Raw genomic sequence first — 21,558 nt, forward strand, 5'->3', positions numbered from 1 at the left:
ACTATAGATGGTCCAGGTCAGGGTTGATAAAGAACATCCTCCTCTACCATCCTTTTCCTCCAGTGCAACCCAGATGAGGAGCACTCTGTGCACACAGACATCTCTTTGCTCTGGGACTGGGCCCCACACATCTCCATGTGGCCCTGGAAAGCCTTGCAGCCCTTGGCTCCTCTGCAGCAACCCTGTGAGCCAGCCCTGCTACCACCCCGCAGGCCCTAGTTTTCTCACTGCTCTGGGGTGCTGATGGCACATGTCCCATCGTGCGTGGAAGAGGGCACCTGGGAGGGTCCATCCATGCTGCAATATTCTATTCTTTCTCAGAAATCAGGAGAAAACAGAGCAGGACAAAGGGGTTTGCCTGAATATACAGGAGTTTCTACTACTACTGCCTGAGCCCACCCTCAAGAAACATGTCTAACTAACAGAGGAGAAAGCAGGCAGGAAGGGGGGTGAAGACAAGAAGAAGAAGGAAAATGCTAATGAAATAAATGAATTTCCTAGAACCTAATGACAACAGCATACTTACACAGCTAAGCAGGACCTTTGGGGATCCTCCTGTAACATATCGGCCCCCCCAAAAGACCCCCAGCAATTTAATAGATTTTACTCTTTGTCCCACTTTTTCTCTCCTTTCCAAACCAGTGATCCTCAAGCTTTGCCAATAACATGCTAAAAGACAGCCACAACCGATGCAGAGATAGCTCCTGCCCATACATGTGTATGCAGAGAGTGTTTTCATCTACTTGTGTGTTTCTGCCCTGGTTGCTCACTGGAAGATGTGAGTTAAAAACAGCACATTTCTGATCTTTATCTCAGATAAGACTTCAGTAAGTGGAATGCTGCAAACCTTCAAAAATACCATAGTTTTGAAGCTGCCTCTGCACCTAACTGATAGCTTCACTATCCCCCAACATTGCCACAGCCCACATCATACATAGCCAGTATTAATTGTCTCATTATAACAAGATGGGCAATGCTAGTGCCAAAGAAAACAGCAGAGATTACAGAAGATATCGTTACAGCCTGCCAGCTGCAGCCCTTTATTGTATTTAGCCTCTCAGAGTCCCTCCAGCTGAGAGGGTGGCCAGACTCGTGCTAGAGGCTTGTAAACCCCAAGCATGTGCCCCATCATTTTGCCCAGACTTAAAGCAGAGAGCTGTAAGCACCTGTCTGTCCTCATTGCCATTCAAAATGGGACAGTTCTATATGGCCGTGCTGCTGATGCTTTTGTGTCACAAGGCTCACCTCCTGTATGTGCCCTACAGCCTGTCTTATGTGTGTCACTGCCACCTCTGAGCATGGGCTGGGTGTGGGGAGGGAGAGACTCTTGTGTGCCATTTGGTGCCAGTCTGGCCCTACAGCACAAACTCGGGATGCCTGCAGTTGTTTTGCACCATCCCCTGGTGGGCTCAGGCTTCCTCCTCCTAGGCAAGCGTATGTCCTGGAAAAAAAGGGGGATGGACACCTGATTAGTACTGGTGCTGGGCTACGAGTGCTCCTCTGAACACTGTCAGCATCATGCGGCAAGGTTTGCCTCCCTACTGCCAGCACTTCTGTGCTCAGCTGAGACCTTAGCTCCAGTCGTCTTTGGTCTTCCCCATCCCCTGTGCTCTTTATGCTCTCAACTGCCTTGTCTTTCTTTTTTCTTTCCCTGCCTCTCCCCATTTCTTTTTCCTTTGGGACTTCTCTCTGCCTCTCCCCTTCAGGCTTCCTGTCTCCCCTCCAAGCCGGCACTTCCGACAGCAGGAATTTCGAGATATGGCACGCTCATACATTTTGTATTAGCTCTAGGGGCTCTTAAGCCTTCTGACTTCATGGGGTTACACAAACTAGCAACTGCTGTAGCCCAGGAATGCACCTGGAAGTAAGAGAAAAGGAGGAGGGGGGAAATTAAATGCTTAGCAACAGGAATGCCACACTTTTGAAGAATTAACTAGCTATTCATTCAATCTGAAAGGGTTATTGCATTAAGAACTCACATTAGAATTAAGGGGAAAAAAAGCACTTGCTGGCTAAAGGCTGAGGATAAACCCAGCATTTCTTTATCACTGCCTAGGGAAAAGAAAAACCTTAATTACAATACTTGTCTTTGAATAATATTTCAGTCATAACAGCACATTTCTCAGATTCTGCATGATAAGTGCATTAATATTTATTCATTTTCTATGACCTTTAGATAATTCCTGAGGGTCCTATTTTGTTAGCGTTGATGGTTGATCACTTTTTATGCCCCTTCTGTACACTGGTCCAAAGCTTGATCACCATATATCAGCACCCTTCTTGTCTTTGGAAGCCTATTCCTGTGAATGGGGTGAACAAAACTTGGAGCTGACTTTGTTATCAAGCCTCAAAACTGATCTTTAGGGGCAGAGATCTTCTGCCAAGGTAGGCCCTGGTGGACCTCAGGCTGAGTGCAGGGACCTATTCCTGTGGAAACTGGTGGGACTGGGAAAGACTTGCAGCCACCCTTTTTACAGTAGTTTTCCTTGCAGTCTCAAATGTTTGTCATTTATTGATATTTGATTCCCTTTGTCAACTTTAATCTGCATCCTGCTTGCCTTACACAGGGGGCTACTCTGGAGAGTACAGGAGTATGACTATCTCCCTTTGATTTCACTCTTCTTCAAAATATGTATATTTGCACCTCTAACATCTTAGAAATGTTTTTTACACTTTAAAAACTGGTTAAAATACTTAGAATTTGTCTTCTTCACCCACTGGCATTCAAACTGAAGGAGGTTTAGTGAGTTTTTGTAATTTCAGCAATGGCTAGATGAGCATTTTTTGTCAATGTTAAGGCTGCCTTCTTTTCAAAATATTGGGTTTTTTTTATGAAAATGTTAGGCTATCAAATTACAGAAATGTCTGTTGGTTTCCAGTTATAAAAATAGGGTAGAGAAGATATTGAGTATTCAGACACTGGCACCTGGCTTGACTTTACAGAACTCATTTACAAATTGTATTTTGAGCTAAAAAACTTCTGTATTTATAAGTCTGGGCTAGATAAGATCACCATCCTCCAAGTAGTTTTCAGTCAAAGACAAATCTATAGTCCTCTGCCTGATGTCTGTGTGCATGTTTGCAAAAAAACAGAGCACTCTAAATTTCCAGAAGCAAGTGCACATGAATGAGACCATGTCTCCTTCCTTCTCTTTGGTACACCAAATACTGAACTCCTAATTATATTGTTCAGTCTTTGGGGATAAAAATACAATTCTGAGGAGTGTAAATGCCCTTTATGCAAAGAAAAGTCTCTTATCTGCAGTAATTTCGTGAATAGGCTCTGTGATGATATCTGAAGTGCTGTGCTTCACCCACAGAAACTCTGCCTCCCACCTTTATTTTTTGGCTCGGTAATTTCAAGAACTTGGAGTGATAGCTAGGCAGGGAGATGCCAACATGGGACATTTATTTGTATATCAGTGGATCACAATCTCTTTTTCAACTAAACAATTTAGAAAAACAAAAGACATTATCTTTCTGGATAGTTGTATTTCTTTCATAAACAACGTCAGTAGATAAGGGCATATTTCTGTCCTCAGCCAAGGAGTATTTTATCGTGAAAAGGTATCAAACTATTATCTAGTCAAGCACTTGTCCCAGTGCAAAAAAAGCTTTTTGAAAGCTGAAAGAGAAAAATGCAACAGCTTTAGTATTCAAAAGTCTTCTACTGACAATACAGAACAATAGTGACATTTTAAAAATAAATTGTGTTTGGTTTTTTTTGTAAATACAAAAGATACAAGTCTTAGGATCCAAATTAATTTCAACTACAGTTACAAACCAGGAGGAATCCAGATAGTAGTTGCAATGATTTCAGTGAAGAATATTCAATGAGGCAAGAAGAAAGGGTTTTTACATAGAGCAGGCACTAGTTTTAAGCCTGCTTCGGAATTTGTACATGACCTTGGATTTATAATCTGATTTTCAGCTATTCTTAATATTCACAGGAGCTGGAGAATTTTCTTTAGAAACTGGAGCAGTCGCTATTCCCACATCCTAGGCACTAAATCGATCAAACCCATTTCCAAGACAGGAGTCCCAAATCCCTCCCAGAGCTCGGAGCCCAGATGCCTCAGAGCGCTGAAATGATGGATCTCTTCCCGGGAGCAGATTACTAGAGCATAAACACCGTGAACAACTATCTAGCAGCGTACCAATCGCTGATGCCGTACTGGAAATGAATTCAATATATTCGATTGTTTCAGAGCGTCTTATTTCAAAGACAAAACACAAGATTGTTCCCTCCCATACATGAGAAACAATATTCTGGCTGACAGAAATAAACATATTACATGTATCATAGCTACAAATCTCACAGTATTTGTCTCACTAGCAATAGCCATTGTCTCTTGGCTGCCAGGTAGTAATACCCTGATGAGAACCTACCTCAGTGACCAGTGAAGTATGATATAACATTTGGAGCGACTGCAGATGTGCTTCACATGTAGTTCAGCATGCAGTACAACCTTCCTTTTAATCACATGGAAATCTAAATTCACAGCCACCGTGAACATTAAAGGGAGGTGAAAATCCATCATTAACCCATGCACTGGCTTTTTCCTGGCTATATTGATGAAGGATAAACATAGCAACTTTGACTAATATTTTATTTTGAGTAAAAGTAAATTGCAATAAGAACACAACACAGGGAATTAACAGAAAATTAAACAAGCTCTATGTATAAACCTGTAAAACCACTCTGAGGCAATTTGAATTCTTCATCAGGCTGGGGACTGTACACATATTTCTTTCTTTATTTATTTTATTGAGTGCTCATGTTTCATTCCTGAGCAGGCCTGCATGTATTGATTTGATCTCATGTTCAGTGAAGTGTGTATGTGCAAGCATCTAATGGGAGTGAAGACCTGAAAGATAAAATGGTCTTTTTTTGGCCAGACCACACACCCTTGGAGATTTGCCTGGCCCAAAGAGGATGTTATTGCACAACTGGCACAACCTCTTTTTGAAGCCTAGAGGGGAACTCATGAAGCAACATTTGTGCATTGCAGCTGAGAAAAGCTCTAATTTGTACTGCTTATCTCTGATCCATGCACAACAGATTTGAGAGGAGGATTTTGCCCTTAATTTGTTCCCTGGTGTTTACACATTTTGAGTGTGTTAGATCAATGAACGATGCTACATTCCATATGTGCCACAACATGTAGACCTAGCTAGGTACACTGAAGATGAAGAGGCAGCCTCAACTTTGAACCTCCTGTTTGTAAAACAACTTTAAACATTAGGCAGATGACTTTGTAAAGTGAATTAATTAGCAATAAAGACCAAAGGCAGATTCTGTATGAATAAACAACATAGATTTAGATCTTAGTTAAAACTTAGTGAATGTCAACTCATAAGGAAGTCTGTGGAGTCTGTCAGGCTTTGCAAATCCTGCTTTTCTGAAAGGAAAAGTATTACTGCTCCTAGCAGAAAATGCCTATATAAAGTTTGAGTCTATATGGTGGAGTGAGACCTGTAGTTCCCAGATTCAGCATGTTTAGCTTTCTGCAGAAAAGATCTTTTTATAGCTGTTTTTTATTTAGCTAGGGGTTTCTCTGGGGAGGGCAGGAGGGCGTTAGCTCAAGAATTCACTTGATAGATTTCAGATCAGCAGCTAATCTGTCACTTCAAGGGGTGACAATGACAGGAGGGAAAGACTTCCTAATTTATTCATAAAATACTTTATCTGTCGATTCCATTTATTTAGTTCATTCTTCATAGGTAAAAGTATTGAAAAAAGGAAATTAATCCTGACCTTGGAGGTGAGAAGCAGAATGCTGATAACTCCAGCTCTGGGGGCATGAGTAGGCCAGGACTTTTTTCACCCAAGCGTGTGAAAAACATGATAGAGTGATATTGTCTCATGCATTTTACCCCTTGAATTCTTGTTGATACCACAGAGGCTTTACTGACCTATTAGCAACACTTACTGGAAGCTCATATTCAGTGTAGTGAATCACATACCTTGTTTGTTATTTTTGCATAACACAAAAATGCCTGTGATACATTTTGTGTGTCTTTATGCAATTGTTGCCAGTGAACAAATTACATCATGTCAGAAACACCAGAATTTTCTGAGGGAATTTTTCATGAAGTTTAAGAACTAGCATGTATTTTTCAGTGAGCTGCAGATTCTTTTTAAGTTCAACATAGCCCTGAAAGAATCATCGTATGATTTGCTGGGCAAAGACTCTGAACAGCAAGAATTCATTGGCCAAACCCCAATATCATTTTCTGTCTTTGATGAGTGTTGAAAAAGCACTTAGAATTTAATTTTATTAGGACTTTTATGTCCTTAAATCTTAGATGATGCAACATACTATTTATGGAAGACAGTATGCTTTCATGCAATTACATTTTGATTTCATAATAATAATATGGAAGAGTGTTTCGCTGCTAAAAGTTAATTCCTCATAACAGGATAGAGTCCACTTATTCAACTGCACTGAGTTACTATAACTTTTCTTTTAATTGAAAACTTTTTCACCAGCAAACCTTGGATGCAATCCTTAGCATACATTTCAGGAACACTGAATCTGTGCAAAGTAAGGTATGAAGACTTGAGAACTTGATGCCGTCTGTCAGTTAATGGAGTGAGCTTGATCAGGAACTGAATACTTTATTTGGTGATCTACACTCTTTTCTGAGGTGATGGATGCCCCATCCCTGGAAACATTCAAGGTAAGACTGGACGGGGCTCTGAGCAACCTGATCTAGTTGTAGATGGCCCTGCTCATTGCAGAGGGCTTGGACTAGATGGCTTTTAAAGGTCCGTTCCAACCCAAACTATTCTATGATTCTCTGTTTCTGTGTTTCACAAGCTCCTTGCCCACTTCAGCTGATCTTTACAGACAATCCCAGCCTTCCAGATTTCAATCTTTTCCAGATTTCAGTCTTCAAAGTTCAGATGGTTTGTGGTGATGAAGCATATATAGTTCGGATCTTATGTAGTTTTTTTTACAGCTACACCAAACCATATTAAAGGGGAAATCTTCAGAAAATGGACCTCTAAAGAGACTCTAAGGTATGCTTTTCAAAGGCATATAATTTGACCAAGTTTGAGTTTGTTTTGCTGGATCTTTTTAGCAGATCTGTAAAAAGTACAGCCTTATATGAGATTGCTTTCTTGCCAGGTGGTCACAACTTTACACCAAAGAATGGAAATGTTAACATTTCTCACAATATGGCTGTGGAAATGGACATAATCCTTTCCTTAATCTCAATCTTTCCTTAATCTCAATCTTGGAATGGCAAATACATTTTTAGCTAACCTATTTGTCAAAAAAAGGAAAAGAGGGGCAGCTAGAGGCATGTATTTGTTGTGAAAAACATTGGTTTGTCTTTTTAATATAGCAAAAGAGCATAGCACCAGCAAACAGAGAGCTACCATGAAAAGGGAAGGGTGTCACCATGTGAATTTCAGATAAATTCTTCAATTATGGAGCTCTCTGTGTATAAAGCAATCTCTCTCAAGAGATATAGGAATGGAAAGTAACAGTATGTTGCATGGCTGGTACAGCTTGGCAGCACTGGGGACAACACTAGAGTTTTCTGTGATCGGTTTACATTTTTGTTTTCTGGCTTTCAGTTTTCCTCCTACAGAAGAGCAGGACAGGGAGAATATTGCACAAATTAGACTCATCCCAATCCAGAGCTGGGATGCAGCTGAAGGACAAAGCAGGACCTGTGAGCCAGGAGCTGTTTCCTGATCCCACAGTTTAGCCAGGGGCAGAAAGTCTATATGTATTAGCCTTCATAATTAAACCTCAGAGCTCTTCAGCCTCTTGTTTGCTTTTTCTTCATCCACCATTGCTCAAATCGAGTTTTTCAACCTTGTTTCCTTGATCTAGTATTTTTCCCTAATTATTTGCCTTGAGCCTATAGTATCTGAAATTGCTACATGGCCTCCAGCTCAAATATTTTTCAGGCCCAGGACTCTGTAATATCAAAAACATATGGGAGCAAAAGTACTTGATACTGCCAGCATGACTTAGGTTCAGTAAGTTCAGTACACACTGCCAACCAAGGTAATACAAGAAGATAATATTTATACGAAGGTTTTTTTAAAAAAATATGCTGTTTTAAAGAGGATGCAAAGAAATGCATATTTAAATGTAAGTCATGATTCAGTTATTGATTTATCTACTCAGTTATGCATGAATATAATATTAGGAGTTGTTAAACCAGAATCTCAGTGAAAGCTTTGTTCTTTGAATTAGCCTAATGGTAACAGTGATTATGAATATGTAATGAGAGGGTCTTTATGTATATAAACATAAACACTTACATGCCCGTGTATGCATACTTATGTACATATGATCACAGATATGCATGTAAATACATGTACATGCATTTACAAATACATATATGGAGAGCTAATGGAAGAGAAACAAAGCAGCTGAAGTTACTTCCACATCTTCATTCACAGGTGTCTGCGTATCAGAAAGGGCCACCACTACTGGCCTCATGGCAAAAACTACTCCATGAGTGGTCAGAGCTCTAAGGGTCCTTGTATCACTGCAAACCAGAATTTTGGAGGAGCTTGCTGTGATGTTCAGGAATCTAGTTTCCATTAATCTGTGAGATGGTTAAGCAGGTAATGCCCATTGCTGTTAATGCAAGTTATGTGTGTAGGGCCCTGTGTGACTCAGTGGGAGACTGTACCATAAAATAGACTTTATTTGCAGGTATAAAGATCACACCTTAATTTAATTAAGTAATTAATTAAATTAATAAGATGGGGCATAATAACTCTGCTGCATGGAAAAAATAATGTCAAAAGCTAAAAATGAGGAAAAAATCAGCGAGTGTCTGGAGAGAGAAGGGAGAAATACAAGGGGTACAGCATGGATTTTCCACACCTCTGTAAGCAGCAAAACTCAAAGTGAAATCCCAGCAGCCGGGCTGCTCACCAGTCTTCCCTCACAGTAACAAAAATCACAGTGGGATTGCTTTTTCGCTTGTTTTGTCCTCTGGCTTTTCAGAAACAAATGGGTGTGAGTTCCAGTTATACCACCTTTCTTCTACATCCGCTCTTTGCAAAGCATATTGCAGCAGAGAGCTCCTCTGTCTGAGCAATTTGCACCTTCCCTTCCATGTGGGACATCAGGCAGAGCTGTACAAATGGTTATGATTTATCTATTTTGCAGCTATTCAACAGCACATTTTTGCATACATAACACACAGACCTAGCCACAGACCTCTCTTGACTGCTGCCAGAGATTGCCAGAGAAGAGGATCTTTTTTTCAGAGTGAAGGAAAAAACAGAGGCTTGTGGTTTCTCAGGGTTTCTAGGAAGAAACTTCTAGGAAGACATTTCTGCTCCTCTTGGGTGACTGGATCTGTGTAAAGGCCTGAGAAAAGAGGAGCACAGTTCAGAAAATGAAAACAAGGGAAAATAAGCGTAATTCGTAATTTCAGATTTACTGAAAGATATAAGGAAAAAGAAGTGCCTGATCTACTTTTTCCCTATCTACAGGTCCTTGGCCATAAGACAATTCAGAGAAGAAAGCTTCTGGGGATGATGAGAACACTCAAGCTGCATGCAGAAAATGGATGGCCCTCAGACTGTAACATGGATCCAAAATCATGGTGATTTCCAGGTACTGAAGAGCTACATTAGATGTCCCACTTTGCTTTCTAAATTTCTTTGCTCCTGCTTGCCACAGAAACTTCATTTTTAAAAAAGCAAGTTAACCCAAGTCACATATTGAGTCATAAAATAATGATAATCAATTCTTTTTATTGACTCATCCTAAGAGTTAATTCCTTTATGCTGGCTGAAGAGTCTTAATATTTGACCACTTTAGAAATATACTATTAAATGTACCTTGCTGATAAATGCAAAATACTTGCCATGATATGGGAGTGGGTCTAAGATACTGAATAATAAATTCAATAGAGGTCAAGTGAGAGATATAAGTGAGGCAGGTGCTTTGGTTAAACACAGAAAGAATGGATCATGCTGGGTTTTCATGGTCCTTGCTTTGGTACTGCAAGATTGTGCCAAAGATTTTTTTAATTTTTTAAAAACCAGTTTTTATTTTTAAATTAGATAAAGAAAACTCCATTCAGTTTTGCTTTCAAAATCAGAGTTTTTCACCACTTGTGTTTATATTCATTGAATTCCAGGGTTAAATTTCAGAAACAGTAGGATACTCACTTTGATCCTAAGATTAGAAAAACATCCACTCTCATTTTTTCCAGCACTGAATTGAACACAAAATGCTTTCTGAAAATTCAGTTGGCCTTTTTCAACCAAAATTTCTTAAGCGTGCCTGTTCATTGTAGAGTTGAGGAAATGTGGAGAGGATGAAGAGTGCTGAGGATTTTTTTTTTTCTATGTCTGAAAAGCATTTTTATCATTTTCCTTTGAAGTCTCTGCAAGTTATCTAGTGTTTGTGTTAACTTTCTATTTGAAAGGAGAAACTGATTTATCCTCCTAGGAGCAATTTTAAACATCAGAGAAAATGAAGAGCAGGAATGAAATCTACCTGACTAAACAAAGCCCAGCACAGAAAGTGCAGCCATTGTAAAGGTTTGTTTTAAATTCTGACTTGACTCCTGCAACAGAGCTATCCAAATTCAGCTCCTAAATACGTGAACACTGCAACTCCCACTCCACTGAGTGAGATTTCTCTCTGCATGCCTCCAGGTTCCTTTTGGCTTATAACCGGTAGATTTCACAGTATCATCCACGGGATAAAATAAAAAAAAATGCAGAAAATATAGGTAGGAACAGTAGTTATAACATATTTCATGATGACTGCTTAGAGACGGAAGGAATTTCACTGCCTGCTAATGGGTTTGATGAAACTACAGCAAGTTCTGCATCTGTTCCCCTGGTTGGTCCTATAAGGGAACACAATGCTCGAGGTAGTTTTGTTTCCAGTGGAAGTTAATCAGTCTCTTATTTCAGCCTGAATACAAGTTTATTTTAGGATTTCTTAGATTTGTTTGTCCCTAAAAAACAGGGGAAGAATAATTGGGTGTACAGGATTTAGTCTTTGTAACTGAAATGTCATGGAAAGTCATAAAAGTCCTGACCTTCTGTGTTTGATTTCCTGATGATATATGACACATATGCCTGCCTAATTTAGTGCTTATTAAAGGAATAATGTTAATGGTTAAGGAGTATGAAGCCTTAATTAGATTTTGCAAGCAGCTAACTACTGTAGCAAAGAGAGCCCTTTATTCTGTATTTACTGCAAACATACCAGAATGTCACCAATATAATCTGAGAAGACTGAAGTCAATCCAGCAGCTGCAACCAGTTGTTAAAAACTAACCTGTTCTATGCCATTTAAAAAATTTGGTATTTGATTTCATTCCCAGGTGGAGGTTTATTTTTCATTGAGACTCAAAAATGAATAGTTATGGGAGATTTTAGATGGAAAAGAACCAATTAAGAAGCACACTCAGGATCAATTCAGCAGTTTATTTGGAATCACTTCTCAATTTGAGCTCCTGTACCTCTGTTAAAGAGATTGCATTAGTTTATCTATCTACTTCAGAGTTAGAGTTGGTGGAATGATGCAAGAAATACATTTGCAATATAGTCACAAATGAATGACCATAGATTTGCTGTTATTCTTGCCACCATGACAGAAGATATTTCCAAATATTTGCAGCCCAGTATTCACAGTATTCAAAGCAGTGTCTGTGAATCACTATTATCCTCCAAATTTGTACCTGAAATACATTGTTCATTACTCACTGCTCATTATTTGTTAGTCATAACTCATTATCTTTTGTTAAAGTTTCAGTCAGCTAATCAAGAAACAGAAAATATACTCTATGACCAATAACATCCCACAAATAACGATTAATCAAAATGAGTAGTTCATGAACAGCACAGTGACTAAAAATCATTCAGCTGAACCAGTTATCAAAGACATACAATACTAATGTATTGACACAAATCAAGAGTGGTTTGTGAATGAGTCATCAACCAAAAGCCAATTTAATTTGGGGGTCCTAACAGCACTAGTAAATGAGTGTTTTGACATAAAATACTAAGTTTAAGTGTCACATTCCCCTTTCTTTAATTACTATTTCCGTGTGCCTTATCAAGAGTGAACTGGGCAATTGCAGTTGACTGTGGAATTGCCACTGTCTTTAATGGGAGAAGGATTAGCTCCCATATGTTTTATTAAGACCCCTTGATAGCTGATGCTTCCTTAGCTTGTTTTCTCTATACCTTCTTGTTCCCATGGATCTTGTCCTGGGTCTCACCTTTTGGCATTTTTTATACTGTTTTAACAGATACTCCATTTTGTTGACTGAATAATGCAAACAGGCATTTCTGGGACTGAGAATCTGACCCTATATTGTGGTTCTAGTCACACTTTTAAATTGACAATTTTTGTATGAATTCAAAGTAAAGAATAATTTTATTATCCTTTCACTATATTTCAAAACTGTATGTCTCAGTTTTGAAAGACCAAAATTCCCAGAGCTCATGGAGATCCATTATATGACGTATTAAGATATTGAATGGACTGTCTGCTCCAAATTAGGCTCCAGTAAGTCACAACTAAATTAGCTACTACATCTGAAAAGCAAGACACAGAGTTTACCTTGGTGGTCTCTTACACATTACCACGATCTCTAAATTACGTGACTTTTGGGGGCCCAGTTTAAATGTTATGTAATTGCGTTTATTGAAAATGACAGTGGGAAGATATGGTTTCAACCAATTATATTTAATTCTTTTTCCTGAGGAAGCTGATCATGGTGCATCGTGCTGTTCCTTTTCTAGAGCAGCTACACTGAGAAGTCCTGAGATTCTGCTTCCAACTGGTAAATCCAGAGATGACTCTTTGAATCAGCCAGGTCTAGTTAACTCAGAATTGCTGGAGTAAGAAAAGCCAAGAGCTTTTAGCATTGTCTAAACAGATTGTGCCATTATTTACCTGGAGAGAGCATTCTTATTTTTAGGTCTTCTCTAGAGATCTGTAGGGATAAGGGACCATAAACATAAAATTTAGGGCCAGAGGAGGAGAACACCTGCTGTTATCATTGCATGGTGTCTACTAATATCCTGCTGAAAAGCCTCTTGTTTTACATGTGAATATACAGCATTATTGTCATACTTTATGTGAACACACATTTTCCACAATAATTCATTAGACACATTTTTCCAGTACAATACTGATGTTTTTAAGTAGCTTCTTGGAACTTCAAAGAAAAACCAAACAGCAGCATACTTATTTATAGCTATATGCCATATATAGTGCATGTTACACTGCATTTGCAATGTAATAAGTGCTCTTTAAAGAATAAACAAGGACAGTAATACTAAGTGAAGGTATGCAAATCATAAACTTAATGCATCTGGTACCTAAAACTGAAAAAAAATATTAATCCTTGGTGTAGATGTATACTGCACTTGTGAAATCCAGTCAGAATAACTGGTCTAATGGACAGCTCTTTCCCATAGGGGCTGAAGAAGATGTTGATTCTGCAGTGTAATTCCCCTCAATTTTTCCCTCTCTCTGAGTTGTACTGCCATCATACAGAGCTATTTGTTGGAGAAATTGCCATCTTTTCCCATTAAAGGAAACTGCTTATCCTCCTAGCTTTCCTAATTTCATGTAGCAGATGATACCATGCATATAAGAGAGCTCAAAGTGACCTTTTGGGCATGATTTTGATGCTTTTATTGAGAAAAGCTTCATACACATACATCTTTTAAAGCAACACAAATGTTCCTATATATAAAGAAAAAAACTTAGAGAAGCTACAGCATGTTGGTGGTTTGAATTCTTTAATTTATATGGCAATTAGTTTTGAAGATTATCTACAAATGTCCTACTTCTGATATTTTGTATGTCTTTTGTTTTACTAAGTAAGTGCTTCTATCCATGTTTTCACATGAAAATAGTGGAACAAAACTGGAAAAAACCCCGTGAAATAGGATGAATTTTTTAACATAATATTAACAGCTTCTTAATTGTCTAACAATGGAGAGGTGAATAAAAACAGCAAGAGTGGAAATGAAAGTACACAGTTTATGATGAGAAAAGCCATCACCATGGGCTTGCAGAGGAAATAAGTACCTAATCTTCCTACATGGGGACACTTCCTCGTTATATGCTAAAACATAAATTTTAAGGATGTATAAAATCTCCCCTTCTTCAATTCTCTAACCTCATATTTATTCTCCAAGCAAAATTTGAAATGCTGTGACTACATATAGGTTAAATATGCCTGAAAAGATAAACTCAGACATTTAGAATAAGAATTTTCCTGATAGACAGTGGTACAATCTCTTGATTTCAGAGTTTGTGCTGGCTAGCTCCACATAAAAGAGAAACTCCTTTTAAATCAGTGAAATGACATCATTTACACACCATGTCACTGAGATCAGGCCAAGTAAGTCTACAAAGTCCTATTAAATGTAAATAGGCCTTTCTTGCCCTTAGTTCTGTCTTTATGATATCTATTGCTCTGTGATTTCAACTCACAAGCATGAAGAGATCTCAGCTACTGTAGAGATTCTCGTTGCTGTTGCAATGGGTTTGTTCTTTTGCTGTTTGTGCTGTATGTTAGTGGTAATACTTGAGTGTGCAAGTACTGAAGTATGGGTAGCTGTATATTCAGAGCAGCAGAGGGAGGTCATAGGTGGTTGTCTCCTTTACAGTGCCTTCAGTAGCTGGGCATGTTCCAAAAGGCCAAGGAAGTCTGCTGCTTCACCCATTCTGCATTTTTCTATGAGACACACTTACAAAGAAACATGTTTCCCTAAAATGAGAAGTAAGGAAAATCACTTTGATTGATTACATTCAAATTTTAAGGGTCTTAGCAAGAGGACACAGGCAAATGAACTGCAAAAGCATGTCTGGCATATGACAGTCTTTTCTCCATAAAAACGTGAACAGCTTCCATCCACAAGTAAAGAAATCCCTCTCGTTTGTGCAGTTAAAGAAGACTGGCTTGAGGCCTGCTGTCAGTTCTAAAGCATACATTAAAGATTTGTCACTGTGGGATCTAACTGTGACCTCCGCAGAGATTTGCAGAGACTTGCATTGGGTGTGACTGCGCAGAAGCTGACCCCTGTGAGTCTGAAGGAGTGCTAATAAAACAGATAACAGCAAGAAATACCTTTTTGGTGTTAAGATTTCCAAACATTGGTAATAAATGATAAGCCATCGTTTATGGCTCAGAATTGGAGCTGGAATCTTTTCCATTTGCATGTGACTTGTGACTTTATCCCTTTGGAATTGTTTTCTTTGCCAATTGCTCTGCAAAATATGTATACATATATAAAAGACTTTCAGTGATATTACCCCAGTGTAAACTTTGCATCTAGGATAGAATTGAGCTCACAAAAAATGGATCCAGAAGCATATATGCCTATAGCTCATACAGATACTGAGAGCAGTAATAAAATTTAGTTTTCTCAGTTTAGAAATTATGACCAACAGATATATACATACAACACTTACAGGTACGCGATAAAATATTTTTGATGCCATTAAAGAACAAGATAGCATGAGGACTGTCCTATAGCAATTCTAGTAGTGTTAACATCTACTCACTAGCTGGATTAAGTCAGTTATTACATTAATTTTTCATATTGCTTAGCACTGATCAGAATTTTCTAACTTGTTAGGGAAGCACGCTGATATTTAGTAAACCACACAGGCAGCTTGATTTTTCAGAACAGTTGATGAGAACGCATTTCAAAATCTTGGAGAATATGAGCGATTTGAGTAGCAATGGGAACCGACTGCAGGGAATTTTGGCATCACTGTATTAGAGACATCTGAGGATTTACTGTGTTATGTAGGAGAGCCTGAAGCAGGAGAAAATGGCATTTTTGTTGTACATTGATCTCGTGGGATAGTCGCAGCTAAATGCAAGTAAACAAAGTCTATCTATTTCTAATTTAGATGGTATGGAGTTCACCTATCAATCACTATTAGGTCTGTGAAACTAAACCTGTGGATTTATCCACTTAAGTGCCATGCAAGTGAATTTACCTATTATAATGATGTCAAGGACCATGACTTTCAGAAGATGTGACATTTGCACATCTAACATACCAGGTGGTATACAGAGCTATAAAAGTCAAGGTCAATGGAGTATCTAAAAAGCAAACAAATAAAATCTGTATCCACTTTCATTAGCTGGGCATTGATATTTGTTTTTTCCTCATCTTTTGGATACTGAAACAATTCATTTATAGAAATATGTATTTATAATAACATAATCCCAAATCATTGCTCTAAGAAAAAATTCTGGAAGTTTCTTAGTCTTCCATTGACACTTTGAGAGTAAAATCTGAATTTTTAACTCTGTACAGAACTTTCTGGTGATGTTGTCAGTGATAGACCAATCCTGTTAATATACAAGGGGTTTAGAACTTAATTCAAATATATTTTCCTTTTTAAAGTTATAATGACTAAGTACACCTGCTCACTTAAAAATTATCCGTTAGTTGGATAGTTTTCAATAGCTTAATCATCATTTGATTGTCTCAGTTTGTATTGCAGGCAGTTCACCTGCTCTTCGTCTAAACTTAAATGTTTCCTGTTTACACATCAGAAAATATAGAAAGATGATAATATTTAGAAAACAAAGAAAAAAACGAAAGCTGTGTTCAAACGCATTATTTATATAATTATCCTATAATTAAAGTAATTACAGTTTGTGGTGAAAAATAGTCTTTATTTTTATTTGCAGGTTTCTTGAGGGGTGTTTACTGATCATGATAGAGAAGCTACATGAAAAGTAATTGGAGATGTTCTCATTTCTGCAAAAGATTTAAGTCGCATAGGACATGTTTTTCATGAAACAACTGTGCATCTTTACAGTCCATTAATTGGCAGGCCCATATGAAAGAGAGTTAGACTGATGTTCAAAGATATTTATGAGCTTTTATAATCTTAACTACAGACACAGCTACACTGTATATGAATTTTCTGAATAAGAGAGGATTTCTAACATAAAACATTGGAAGCAGTAAAAATGGTGTAAATGAAGGATTTCTTGCCTTGTGGTATTTTTGAACTTCTAGATTCAATTTGTTCTTCTTTTTAGAACCAGAAAAGCTGGAAACTTATAATGTGAAAGTTTAGGTGCCCGTGAAACTACTTGAATCCAGGAGCAGCACTTTTGAAAAAGACTCACTGACTACCAAAAATACTGAGCCGAGACCCAAAACAGGAGGCTGTTACTCAAGAAGCCAAATTATATTTTTTCCTTTCATTGGTAGATAACCTGTCACAGGCAGCAGAATGAGGGAGAACAGGACCAGGGACCATCTCAGAGTACTTCTACCACAGAGGCATGCCCAGTCTGCAGCAGCATTACTCAGCAGCATGTATCACCTTCCCCACAAACACCTTGTGGACAGATGCTTTGGCCTACTAGGAGATGACTGAGGGCCCTACTGCTGTATGGATGTGAGTGGGGGTTTCTCACAGAGCCATTCTGGATTTTTAATCCTGGATTTATTCTTTTTCACCTCACAAGCCATGTTTTACTCCTTCACAGAACTACACAACAAAAATTGTTATGGTTAGACTAATCCGAGAAACAAGTCACATATACTTCAAATAACATATACATGGGACATATTCAGCAAGAAATACTAGTCAGCTACTACATTTGCTTGATTACATTCATGTAAATATCGATATGTGCACAATCAATATCTGCCAGGACTGTGGAAAATTAGGAAAACTATAACTCTTATAGCATGACATTTTTTTATTTTACAGCTAAAGGGAAGTGTGTATTGACTCGATCTCCAGAGAAAAGCATCTATTTATTATTTGAAATGAGCCATATCAGAGGACAAGATGGATATTTCTACAATGATAATAGGCAAAGAAGAACTTGTTTGGGAATTTTGTTCTTCTTTAAATATGATCTGCAGAAAAATATCACCAATTTTTTTTTTTTTTCTATCTGGCCTCACGAGCAGGGGCTAAGAAACAGCAAGCACATAAGGGCTTTAAAATAAAGCTTATAAAAAACTTCCTTCATCACAGCCTCCAACAACCTACTCTAATTTCCAAAGTGTAACATGCTTGCACAAGTTGTTGCCTGTCATCATCATAACCATCATACACGAGTACTTTCCATGCAGGTTGGAGAATCTCAACTGAGCACCATTTTAGGGCACACGAGAAAATGTCTGTTTCTCTGAGGGACATCTTGAAGCTCTAAAAAAATTGCAAGACTTCCATCTGTCTAAACTGTACAACATTTACTTGAATGAATTTGTTCTTTGGAGACTCATGAGCTCTAGACCTCTCTTTGGCCCTTTGGTCATGGTCCACAGGCATCTCCTGCTGTAACTTCCACAGTCCGCAAATGGAGAGAGAACTAACTGTCTGTGACTAGCCAGTGGCTTCCTACCCATCAGTTTGTAAGGCATCAATAAACAGTTTGCTTTTAACTTCTGACACAAAGCTTGTAGCCTTTAATACCCCAGAACATCTGTACAAATTACTTGGTGATTCACGTTTGCACATATCACCAGTTGTAGGTGAATTGAGTGTAGCTACTCTTCTGCAAAATACCAGATATCAAGGCCTCTGCAACTTTGAAGGCTAAAGAAGCTTTCCAAGACAACCTGTTTAGGATCTGAGGAATAAATTGAATAAAATGAGAGGTCTGGGTCAGCTGATCTTCTCAAGAAGTATTGAGGCAAGTTAAGAAGAAGTTTGGGCATACAGTGCTAAAAAGACCCTGGAGCTTAGATGGGGCTGGGTTCTTGAAAGACCCAGTGTATCACTACAGCAGTTTTACCTGCCCTACTAGTCAACTGTTCATAACGCTTGGAAAAAAAATCCATTACCAAATAATTTCTCGATTATTTATCAATAGTTTAAATAGTACAGCAATAGTTAGAGAGAATTCATAGCCTCATAGTAAAAGACTAAATGAGACCTAATGGATTTTTGTACTCAATACTCTGACATATGAGAAGACTAACTTTGCTAAGCCTGATCTCTTCCTAAAACTGTAGCCTCCTTGGGCAGTCAGTTCCGTTTATAACTAATCCTGCTCTTAAAATGTTTCCCTAGAATTGAAAATAAATCTTCCTTTCAAGTCAGGCTTAAAAAAAATCCATAAAATAAGTCAGAAAACATTCTTCCAGCATTTCGCAAGTACACTTTTACCACCATGTTGGCACTTAATAACGGTTTAAAAAAAATATTCTTAAGGATGACAGATTACTTTTGGGGCAGTGAAATTTCAGAATAGATAGTCCATCTGTCTTATTGCTTTAAAGAGTTATTTGTATGATTAAACTGATTATTAACTAGGGGAGCTCAGACTGGCAGTTGTGTCAGACTGGCAATTTACATCTTCAGCAGAGGATTTAGGAAAACTGCACTGTTTTGACATGTTTCTTTCACTTTGCCTTTTTATTTCGTTTATGGATCCTCTCCTTTGTTTTAATTTTGACATTCTGGAGGAGGTTTAAGATGCACTTTCTTAAAATGTTGATTTTGTTATTGTCACCAGGTGATATGAGAAAACACAGAAAATCTGATTACAGATGCATTATAACCTTCGTTCTATTTTAATGTTAAGAGCAGTTTAATGACAATTTGTCTTGCAGTCAGGGATCACTCTTCCACTTTTCCTAAGAGTTCACCACATAGCTGGTATCTAATATCTGTATACCCTTGAGAAAGAGAAGGCCTTCCTTCAGAGTGTACGTGGAAGTCAACAACTTGTGAGTCCAAGCCCTTTGCAGAATTGCTTTCTATAAATATGACATAACAGGTCTGGTGTCATAACAGGTACAAATATACAGAGAAACATTGACGTTGGTTTGTTCTAATTATCACTAAAATGGTAAAACCTTTTCATTTCAACTCTTTCTTAAACTAATAATATAGGAGGTTAACATCTTGAGTGCATTTGGAATATGATGAAAGAGATGAAAATAGAATAATAATAGGAGGGATGCTCTGAGGGACCTTAAAATCTAGCTGAAACTTCTGGATAAAACACAGTTTAGGAGAAGCTAAGCCCTTTGGACAGGCACAGAGAGTTTTCAGACTTAAGAAGATTCAAGAAGCAGTTACAGCCAGAATATCTGCTGGTTTTGGACTTGTCCTGGTTAATGAAGTAGCAGTCACTTTCTGTTATAACTGTTCCTTATATTAAACGAATCTGTTATCTGCATAATAAAATCATCTGTCAACGATAACTGAGTCTGCTTTTTATTCAGGTTGCGGCGGTGCCTGCACTTCATGCAACGCTTTCGAACTTTCCAGCTCACACTGCTGCGCTGTGTCCCAAATCACACCAGGCACAGTGCAGCTCCATAAATGAGGGCTTGCCCTGGGCTTTGAAATGAAGCACGTGCTGAAAGCATAGGTACTTTAGGAAGCACCAAAAAGGTGGGCTTTCAAAACAACCCATGAACACAAGCATATCTGTTGTTCTATAACCTCCAAATCAGTTTTTAGCCTTAAAAAAAAAAGGAAAAGTTTTTTCTCCAATTGTAATTACATTCAAGTTAAGTTTTTCTCAAGATATACTCAGGCTTTATTATCATTTACAAAAATTTCAAATATTCTGTTAAGAATTTGTAATCATGGAGTGTTTAGCTGCTTTCAGTTTTCTGTACAATCACTCTTTTGGTCACCACCAAAAAGTGGTTCTGGTTGTTTCTCACTCTTTACCATGGCTTCCCTTACTCCTCCAAATGAAAACTGAACTTGGGTAGATGGAGGCTGATTAAAGGGACATTTCAAAACCACTCATCTCTACTGTGTACTCTGTAATCTTTTCAGTCAGTGGCCAAATTTCCTATTTTCCAATTTTCCATGAGAAAAGAGTTTTGCCAACACAGAGCATTTTTGAATAAGTTTCAATTTTTTTCCCCCATATTTTTACTTGTATTTTATTTCCCATTTTTTTTCTCAGGCTCTTTTTGCATTATTTGGCAGTCCTGTATGACATCATCTCATAAAATTATTCTTTTATTTTTAAACACTTTTTTTATAGTGACTGATTTTCTATTAGTGCATATGTATGTCTGTCTTGGGAGATCAGATATGGTTCAGGCAAACAAACATGCTAGTTGAGACTTTCCTCTCTGAGATACTCCATGTATCAAGGAGCAGAGTCATACTGTGAAGGTAAAATTGTCTAACTGTATTGAATGCATAGATGCACTTTAATATTCAATTAATTACAAAATAAACAAGAAAAATCCAAGAACTTTAAACTGCTTGAAGACTTTAAATTGTAACCACTATGATTTTGAGCTAAATCGGAAATATTTCTCACCATTTGCAGATTGTAATTACCATATTGACATAGTATGAGATTTCCATGCTACTGCCATTGATCTCTATAGAAAAAGCACTCATACTATGTAAAAAACTTTCCCTTTTCAGCAAAGTGAGGCTTTTGCAGAATAACCACCCCATTCCCTTTTTTTCCAAAGTAAATGTGTTTAAAATTTAAATTCCTTAATCTTATTAATGTTCAGAATTTCACACACTGGGTTTTATAAACTTTGCAGCAATGGAAAATATTTTTGCGTGTTCTTTATCATCAAAGGTGTCTCAG

At 37.9% G+C, this 21,558-nt stretch overlaps 1 long non-coding RNA gene across 1 annotated transcript in view; it reads left to right on the top strand.

Annotated features, from left to right (window-relative positions):
- Nucleotides 1-17,354, top strand: part of LOC148057338 (uncharacterized) — a 162,282-nt gene extending 144,928 nt beyond the window's left edge. Inside the window, exons 3-4 of the long non-coding RNA XR_015699466.1 lie at nt 9,482-9,605; nt 17,225-17,354. This is a non-coding gene — a long non-coding RNA (uncharacterized LOC148057338). The remainder of the gene's footprint in view (nt 1-9,481; nt 9,606-17,224) is intronic.
- Nucleotides 17,355-21,558: the final 4,204 nt, after the last annotated feature.

This window comes from Nipponia nippon, unplaced genomic scaffold, assembly GCF_047370975.1.
Source record: "Nipponia nippon isolate SJK-2023a ecotype South Korea unplaced genomic scaffold, ASM4737097v1 scaffold_1, whole genome shotgun sequence".
NCBI lineage: Eukaryota > Metazoa > Chordata > Aves > Pelecaniformes > Threskiornithidae > Nipponia > Nipponia nippon.